Raw genomic sequence first — 10,000 nt, 5'->3', positions numbered from 1 at the left:
GCCTGGCCAACTAACATCATGTTAGTCAATCTGAAACGAAGCAGAAATAGCATGCATGTGCAATGAGCTGGGCTGTATGCAATAATGCAACACACTTTTAACTCCATCTGTTTACTACTTAAATACACAATGTTACTTTAGTTTGCAGATATTGATTATTAAACACAAAACACACATTAACCAGTTGAAGACGATTGTATATTTCCTATAGGCCTACTATATTTCTGGGGGCTAAAAGTTGGACACATTTAATTTAGTAGACTACTTGTACTTGTATAAGATAACTGTATTTTTGATCCCTGTAAATGGTGAATGGTGCATTTATATAGCGCCTTTATCCAAGGCACTTTACATAGATTGTGCATTACATTCACCCAGTCACACACACATTCATACACCGATGGCGGCAGAAACCATGCAAGGCACCAACCAGTACATCAGGAGCAATTAGGGGTTCAGTGTCTTGGACACTTCGGGCTGTATTTTGCGTGTCTTAAGTACCAGGTCTTATTACTTAACTTAAGACCTGGAGGTGTGATCAATGCCATTTGGCTATTCTGAGTGGCCAAAGAGCATTGACCACGCCTCCAGGTCTTAAGTGAAGTAATAAGACCTGGTACTTAAGACACGCAAAATACAGCCCTTCGACACTAACTCTGGGGGAGGCCGGGTTCGAACTGGCAACCTTGCGGTTACCATCCAGCCACTCTACCCCTGAGCCACTGCCACCCTGTACTTTGGTGTGTAACATTTTCAATACAGTTTTTTAGTTTTACTTGTAACAGAGCATTTTTACATTGTGGTATTAGTGCTATAAATCTCTTCCAGCACTCCGCCCAAACCATCAGACAATAGGACAGGACAGGTAGTTAGTTGTTAAACAGCTCGGGGCTAAGCGGCGTCTCCACCGCCAGAGCACAATAGGATGTGAGGTTTTGGGAGCAGCGTCTGTCTCTAGTTGGTCTGAGCGCAGACGCTTTTGAGTCACCACAGACCATTAGTCAGTGGTATAAGAAGTGTTGTAACCCATTATAAAACCTAGCCTGGCGTGGCCAGACTAATATCATCTACACATATTCTTTTTTGGCACTGGCAGATTCGTCTGGTTTCCAAATCTCTTCAGATTAGTGTGGTGAAGTAGGAGCATAAATTAACGGCAGAAAAAGTACCTTGAGATGGTACTTTAAGTAAGGGATATTTCACCTTATAAAATAAACATTAAAAGAATATTTTAAAAAAGGAAAAAAAGGAAAAAAGTAATGGAAAAATCACTAGCTATAGAACTGAAGACGGGTATTTTCAATGATTGGTTTGCCAGCCAAATTCAGGAAACCACAAGATGGTTTACTGGCGTGCGAGCAGCACAAGCAAACGTCAGGACCAATGTGCAACAAACAGGCAAAGTCAAGCGTGTGCGCACATGCACATAACACGACGCATGCACGCACACAGACACACACAGACACACAGAGACACACACACACACACACACACACACACACACACACACACGGCTGTGTTACCATGGACAACAGCCTCTCTCATGGGACACACACACACAGTCACACACTCTCTCTCTCCACTACTTTTCCTGTTCATTCATCGACTAAAAGCTAGGCACTGGCTCCAACAGCTGGCCAGCCGCACGCGTGTGTGTGTCCTCTATGAATACCTCCGAATTTGAGAGAGAGAGAGAGAGAGAGAGAGAGAGCATCCTTAAATAACCTCCTCTCAGTTTCCTCCACAGTACAGAATCAATACTCGCACATGGCTCACTAGAGAGACACATCTCATCTGAACTGACTTACACTAACAAGCTCATTACGGCATCAAAGCACCACGCTGCATGAGGTCGATCCTAGAGCCAAATCCCAAAACCCAAAATCTCGTCCACTCTCTCACTCACACTCGCTCACTCACACTAGCTAACTCACACTCGGTCACTCACACTCGGTCACTCCAGCATGGCGGTGTTACAGTGAAATTGGTGACATCATGAAATATGTGACAAATCGTGTAGACATAACGTCAGTGTCCGAATGTAAATCATTGAAATGTGTTTATTAGCAGAGAGAAGTATTTAGTATTTAGGCGATGTGTGCCTTGAGTGAGCGCTGAATCTATCCAGGACCGTTGTCACCGGGCATCGTCCTATGGAAACATAGTTAGATCCATGCAGGACATACCTGGTAAGAAGAGTAGCCCGGTCTTGTCTGGGTTCAGCTTGAGGTGGTGAGAAGACATCCACTGTGAGATGTGCGCTTTTCCACCTGAGAAGCAGATGGGGGGTGAAACAGTTTGAGTGTCATTGGCATAGCAGTGATAAGATAGACAGAGATGACAGAGCCAGAGATTTAGTGTACAAGGATTTCACACGGAGCCTGCATAAGGTCTACTACAGTGAGCAGACTGAAAATAGTCTCATGGCATGGGTCATAATGACATCTATTGTTCCTCTATGCTGGGCATTCATTTACCACCTTATCATCGCTGTCTGGTGGAAACCGTGTATGTCTAAAACTGTTACAATACAAAATAACCTGTATTTCAGCGTATAGTTATTATTTTTAGTCACGCTTTTCATTTTGGGGGTCCTTGACATGAACATGTCTGAGAGCCACTACTGCTCTACTGCATTCTGCATTCACACTGCGTTACTGCATTCTGCATTCACACTGCGTTACTGCAGTCTGCATTCACACTGCGTTACTGCAGTCTGCATTCACACTGCATTACTGCAGTCTGCATTCACACTGCGTTACTGCAGTCTGCATTCACACTGCGTTACTGCAGTCTGTGGTGCATTAAAGGAACCTTCAGTTCTATCAGACAACATTCACACTGCGTTACTGCAGTCTGCATTCACACTGCGTTACTGCAGTCTGCATTCACACTGCGTTACTGCAGTCTGTGGTGCATTACAGGAACCTTCAGTTCTATCAGACAACAGGTTGCTCAGAGAGAGGGAGAGAGAGAGAGAGAGAGAGAGAGAGATTTTTAGAATTTGCTTTTCTTCTTGACCACAGAAGCTAGGTTTGATGTTTCTTTGAAGCAAATTGTTTCTTGACGAGAGTTCATGCTCGATTTGATTACGCTGCCGCCCAGGATAAAAGCATCTGCTAAATGCCTAAATTTGTAAATTGGAGAGAGAGAGAGAGAGAGAGAGAGAGAGTTCTGAGTCATCCTCCACAGACATAAAAGAGAGGCTTCTGAAGGGAAGGAAAAACAAAGCATTTAAATGTGTTCACAGTGATTTTCTCTTGAGAGGCTGATTCATTTTGGTGACTCTTCACAGGGTTGTGACTTAAATAAAAGGTTATGTTGAGGCGTTCAGGGACCACAGCCAGTGATCTGGTGTGTTTGTTATGTTGAGGCGTTCAGGGACCACAACCAGTGATCTGGTATGTTTGTTGTATAGGAGTGTATAGTAGGCCTACATGTTAATTGCAGCTTACTATGAAAACCTGAAAAACCTGTCAGTTGTTCCGTCAGTTGTTCGGTCACGCCCCCATATATGGCCGTCAGTCCCTCACGCCTCGTGACACGTCACGCCACCATATATAGCCGTCAGTACGTCACGCCTCGTGACACGCTCCATATATGGTCGTCTTGATATATGAAGATCACAACACTGACCTCATCAAACCCTGGCTAGCCATACATGGATCATCGCCTAAATCTGCATATATATATGGAGCCGGCCAGCAACTCTACATCTGACCTCAAACCTCAAACCCTTAGATCTCCATATATGGAGCTGACCTGTTCTGACATTCCATATGTTGATCCCCCCCCACCCATCCTTCGATGTCCTCGATGTCTCCCTTTTGACTGATACCCGTCCATTCAAACTTTAGACGGGCCCACCCCAAAGTTATTAGTGCAGCCGCGCCCGGCAGCAGGCAAAACCAGAATTCCCTACCTGGGCCATAAACAAACCCTGCACTCAAGACACTGCCCCCGCGGCCACCCTTAGATATCCATATATGGAGCTGACCAGTTCTGACATTCCATATGTTGATCTGACCTCATCAAACCCTGTACACTCAAGACACCGCCCCCAGCAGCGTGACGGGGGTGATTATTTTGCGGTATAGAGCGTTCACGCATTTCTATCTGCTTGCTGAGACTCTGAGAGCTGAAATATTTGGAACTATGGACTTTGGAAGAGTATATAGCAGGGGAGGAGAAAAGGGCCCCTTAGACATTCCTTCGGCACTTAAGGATGGAAGGTTTGGACACCGCTGGGAAAAGAGTGAACTTGGGACACGTCTTGGGAAGGAATGTAAGGGTGGAAATGTGGAATCTAAGGACAGAGGGAGAGAGGGGAGGAGGCAGGCGGTGGTGGGAGATTTGGCAGAGAGCCAGTAAGACCTCTCAGACGAAGCAGGATGTGACAGCAGGAAACCCCAGTTTGTGATCCAACGGCAAGGATAGAGAACGACTAGTCACAACAGAGCCAAGTTCTCAGCACTGTGTGTGTGTGTGTGTGTGTGTGTGTGTGTGTGTGTGTGTGTGTGTGTGTGTGTGTGTGTGTGTGTGTGTGCGTGCGTGAACTTGATTTTCAAACGTCGTCTCCTCTCATTATCACTAGAGGACATGTACGTGTATACTGGTAGATGCGTTGTGAGCTTTCAGTTCTGCCATGTCTGTCAAATGTCATTTTGACCCTGAAGAAGCACTGTGTTTGTTAAAAAACGAATTAAACTAATTAAACTTGTGAATCTTTCGCGCAGATAAATTGATTAATTCTTGGGGTTCAGTCGTTCAGAAGGGGACCAATTAAATTATGTTCGAAGTATTGTTGTTGGCTTTAATTTGTTATTTGTTTTGTACGTTACCTTGTCTCTAGTCATTAAAACAACTAAACTCATCTGAACAATGGAGTCAGTGTTGACTAGACATCATTTAACAATCTGTGAAAATTCAATCTTTTCTCCCGGGATGGTTTCTGGCTAGACTATTCAAATCAATCTGCACTTTAAAATGCATGAAATGCAATGATAACATAACTTTGGCAAAAAATGATGTTGGCACCGAGAAATTGGATTGGATTACCTGTCTCAACTCAACAAAAAAATTGTTTTCATACTGAAATGAATGGAATTCGAGATGACTTCTTGGAAAATCAAACGTACCGCAAAGTAAAATCGACAGTGTATCCATGTGTAACTCTGAGAGTGTATGAATGTGAATGAGAACTGGCAGAAGACCTTTAAGCATAAGCAGATTGGGCTGTCAACCCCCCCTCCCAGCACCCCACCCACCACACATTTATTTTGGGTCTGCTGAAGGGAAAGTTTGCCGTTCCATGTCTCTCCCTATATGCAGTAGAATGCCTATGAAAAGTATAAACAAGAGCTTGTGACTTAATAACGAACTACATTGGATCCATGAATACAGGTTTTTTTTCCATTTCCTGAAAAGTAAGAAGTAAAGTGGTCTGTACCTGACAGCAACAATATAGAATATACAGTCACATCTGGAGTGCTTATTTAAAAAATAAATGTAAAAAAATCGTGTCTGGGTCTAATGTTTACACTTGCTATGCCAGGATCGGGCCTCAAAAGCAGGGGCCTCAACTCTTTTTAAGACTTGTAAAACAGGGGGGGACATCTTTTGCAATATAAAAGGGGGTCTGCTTTCTGTTTTATTTGTACAATGTAATGTATATCAGATGGCGCTGGCCTAACCATAATAATTACTAATGTTCCATGTCTCTGAAAGGACTAGTTGTCTCCACCAGGCCGAAGGCATGGGGAGAGAATATGTTTTGCAACTCTGCCCCAAATTTTCCAGACGGCCTGTTATAGCGCCACCAGGAGGCTGACTTTTGTAAAACACATTTTTTTATATTACTCCTCCATATTTTGTCCAAAAATCCCGCAAATCGTTACCTCTATAGTCATGTGCTCAAGACAGATCTGTCCGATATTTCATGTTCCATCCTGATTGGCTAACATTGGCTTTAAAGATTTGTTGGATTGGCACGTTTTCAACAAAAAGCCTCAAATCATGAACGCAGCGTGCAATTTACGTGAAATCTTTCACAGACGTTCCTACTCAAATCATCCAATTGCCATCCAAGGCATAAGAAGAAATGGCACCCTTTTCACATTGGCTTATTATAGCGCCACCAGGAGGCCACAACCTGACCTGCCCTGGTGGAGACCTGTGCCCCGAGGGGCACTTTTACTAGTTTATTTATTTGTCAAAAGGGGAGCATAAAAAACTAGATAAATTGCCCCTCGGAGCACAGGTCTCCAGAGGACAGATCCGGCTTGAACACATATAGAGATAGTGATGGTGTGTAACGATTTTTTTTCTCCAAATGTCGGCCTCCTGGTGGCGCTGTAAACATTTGGGGTAGAGGTTCATCATTGGAATCTAGGGTGTGTGTGCAAAATTTGGCATCGACCGGGTTAACGGTGCCGGAGATTAGCTGTACAGTGTACTCAGACGGACGGACAGATGGACGGACACACACACTCTTTCCCCATGCCTTCGGCCTGGTGGAGACAATGAGGGGGCATTAGCATGACAATTGTGTGCCAGAGCTGCAACCATGTCAGTTCAACCACTTCCATTGATTACTCACCTTGTGATGTCTTGAATACAATGAACTTTTTTGTTTGTATATCCGGTGAACGAAGAACCAAAAAAAGGAATGTTACACAAGCAAAAATTGGGTGAGTAAACAATGGAAATGCAAGTATAAAGCGTTTTGTTGTACGACAAATGGTGAAAATAGTTTCACTATTTTCGTGCTATTTTGAAAACGTGCTCAAAATAAGGACAGAATCTCACAATAAAGGTCCTTAAACTGAATAAATTCACTCAAACATATATTTAGTCAAACTGTCTGTGTCATGACTAACATACAGGCGGAGCGGGAGGATAGATACATTTTTCACCATGGATAAAAGCATCAACCTGTATGAATGAGGCTATGAAGTATATGTTATGAATGATGTAATATATACAGTGCATATAATGCAGTGCATTCCGTATTTTCTATTCGATTTCTATTTTCTAGAGACCTTTAATGTGGCTACATTATATTTGTGGGAACCAACAGAACTTTCTTTCTCCTTCCATTTCCCCTCTCATCTTCTCTGCCACTTTCATTTTTCCTTGCCTGACATTCTCTTCACTTCCCCTTTCCCCCCTCCCCCCCCTCCCCCTCTCTCTCTTTCCATCCGTCTCTCTCTCTCTCTCTCTCTCTCGCACTCTCTGTCTGTCACTGTTGTGTGTCTCTCTCTCTCTCTCTCTCTTTCTCTACTGTTCATCGGTGGTTTAGAATAGAATCTATGTTGAATACAAACAAGAGTTCAAACTAGAAAAATACCTTCTATGTGAAAACCGTAAGTATAGACAGGCTATTTGCAACCTTAGGCTAAACAACACAAGAATCCCAAAGGTCATCGGTAGATATAAAGGATTGGAAAGAAGTCCAATAATGGATGATGCCCAGTAATGATGCCAGAATTGGAGATGAGTTGAGTATCATGTTCTGTTGGAATGCAAGAATACTGACATTATGAATTTCAGGCAAAAATACCTGCCACTTAATTTTTTTACCCACCCTTCTATGTTTAAATTAATTGCATTACTAAAATCTGAAAAACAAAAAGTAATCTATACATTGGGTGCTTTTCTGAAAAATGTTCTTCCATTGTATACAAATAGGGAAAGCCTTCCGATATGTCTATGTATATCGTGTAATCTGAAATGTATTGTATACTTCCGATTGTATACTTTTATGAATCTGTGCTCCAAACCATGTGATCATGGTCGTGAGTTAAATAAATGAATGATGATGAGAAAAGAAAAATCATCCCGTGTGAGCTGAGTGGTGCAACTCCAAGTGGGGGTCCCCGGAAACCAAACGGTCGAGAAATGACAGAGTTACTCCTGTGTGGGGGAATTAGCAGACAACACTCTCTCTCTCTGTTTCTAGCACAACAGCGCCACTTTTGCCCCTATTGGTACCCTAAACATAGGGACATACGGACGGGCGGACATAGGGATGGACAGGGAGGGACGGACATTGCAGTTCCTTGGAGTGGTTGCACCACTAAAAAAACACATTTTCTTGTCAGCATGCACCACAGCATGGCGCGGCTCCCCACGGTGACAAATTCCTCCATTTCCCCTCTGAAGATGTTCCACTCTCTGCCTCCCTCCCTCGCTCCCTTTTTTTCCCCCGTGCTCACGCGCAATCGGTCCATCACATCACTGCAAAAGCTGGGTTGAAAACACAGAGGTGCAGTCAGTGACCTATCACAGCCGCATACAGTACGTCACCGTGGACGTGGTGTATGACTTGACCAACCGAACCGTTCAAACACGCCAACACATACACAAAGTCTAACACAATGTCAGTGACGTATCACGGCCACAAAGCACAGGCGTCAACGGCACTTCCGCATGCTCAGCATACATGGTGGTCTAGGACGAACCTCGGACAACGTTGTGCGCGCACAAACTGTGCTCTTCTCAAACGTATATACAGTATAGTAGAGGGTACAACTCTCAGAGGTAAATGGACAGAGAAGAAACTCAGCCAAACAGCAGGGAGAGGAGAGGGCTCTGTCTAGGAACTGAAAGGGCCATGGCATCTTCCAAACAATCCAGCCTTTATTCCAACTGTTGGACCAAAACATCTTTGCTCCCATAGTATTTACTCATTCATTCACTGACCTCTCTCTCTCTCTCTTTATCTAAGCCTGTCATTGTCCAGCATATTTACCAATAGACCATCTTGGCAAAGCACCAGCTTATTCAATGAGACCAGTGACAGAGAGAGAGAGAAAGAGAGAGAGAAAAATTCCCTTGGTGCCTTGCGGATGTCAGTAAACAGTTTCTAAGATGGACACACACTCACTCTCTCTCTCTCTCTCCTAATGGCATTATTAAGCTTGCCCTTGCGTCTAATATTACAACTGCATTCAGACAGAAAAAAATGTACACACACACACACACACACACACACACACACACACACACACACACACACACACACACATTGTACGGTGACATAATGATCTCTAGTCCATTATGTCCACTTATGTGGACAGCATTTGGCAGAAGCTTGGCAGAAATGTGTGACGACCTACAAAAAGACTCCCTACCCAAACTCAAAACTATACCCTAAAAGAATGTCTGACTTTAAAATACAAGTCAACAAAATGCATTACTGGTGATGAATTGAGTACAATGGACCACAACAGAAACAAGCCCCCTGGGGCCTTTTGCGTTGTTCTTTTAGCATAACCTTTGACTATACTGCCTGTACTGTTAACACATTTGTTAATAAAGTATACCCAATCAATGATAACAGACTGAGTGCAAAATTCCCAATGGAAACAAGGCCCTTGGGACGTTTTGTGGCATCCTTTTAGCAGACTTGTTTTTTTAACTGTACTGCTGTCCTGTTGATATTCAATCAATCAATTAAGCAGATTGCCCCGAAAGAAAAGTGAAACTGTACGCAATTGAAAAGTCACTCAACCTCAAAGCGTGCAGCTTGCTCGATGTACAAGCTCAGAATGGGGTTTGTGCCAGGGACTACCCAGAAGAGAACATTTATAGACTATAGAGAAATGCTACATTTTGATATTTTTTCAAAACCTTTTCAAAAGTAGCAGATGTAGTACGGTACAGCTGCTATATTTGAATAACCAATTTATAAATGGATGAAGTACTTTTACTGAGGACCGCTGAGGACCGCTGAGGACCCCCCCCCATACACACACTCTGAGTAATAGGCGTCTTTGAAATTAAAACATTTGAGAAGCACTTAGAGTTCTAGTAGTTTTACATAAATTAGTCATAAAAGGTTTTTTTTTTACTTTCTGACCTGAAATGCCCCACATTTGTCTCAGCTGTTTGTGGAGGCTCTGCGTGAACTCGTCATCGTTACTACAACCCTGAGACAGCTGCTGCTCGCTAGAGGAGGCGGAGCAACGAGATGAGAGAGCGGCACTGTGAGTGAGTG

The 10,000-nt window shown here is 43.4% G+C and overlaps 1 protein-coding gene across 3 annotated transcripts in view; it reads right to left on the bottom strand.

Annotated features, from left to right (window-relative positions):
• The window catches only part of pag1 (phosphoprotein membrane anchor with glycosphingolipid microdomains 1), a 76,256-nt gene that overhangs the window by 49,704 nt on the left and 16,552 nt on the right, over nucleotides 1–10,000 (bottom strand). For all 3 annotated transcript variants that reach the window (XM_080787480.1, XM_080787479.1, XM_080787481.1), the window contains exon 2: nucleotides 2,187–2,270. The gene's annotated coding sequence lies outside the window, so the exon portion shown is untranslated. The remainder of the gene's footprint in view (nucleotides 1–2,186; nucleotides 2,271–10,000) is intronic.

This window comes from Protomyctophum bolini (assembly GCF_963924005.1).
Source record: "Protomyctophum bolini genome assembly, chromosome: 17".
In the NCBI taxonomy this organism is placed as follows: Eukaryota; Metazoa; Chordata; class Actinopteri; order Myctophiformes; family Myctophidae; genus Protomyctophum; species Protomyctophum bolini.
Note: the sequence above shows the minus strand (reverse complement) of the source record. Positions and strands in the feature narration are given on the sequence as shown.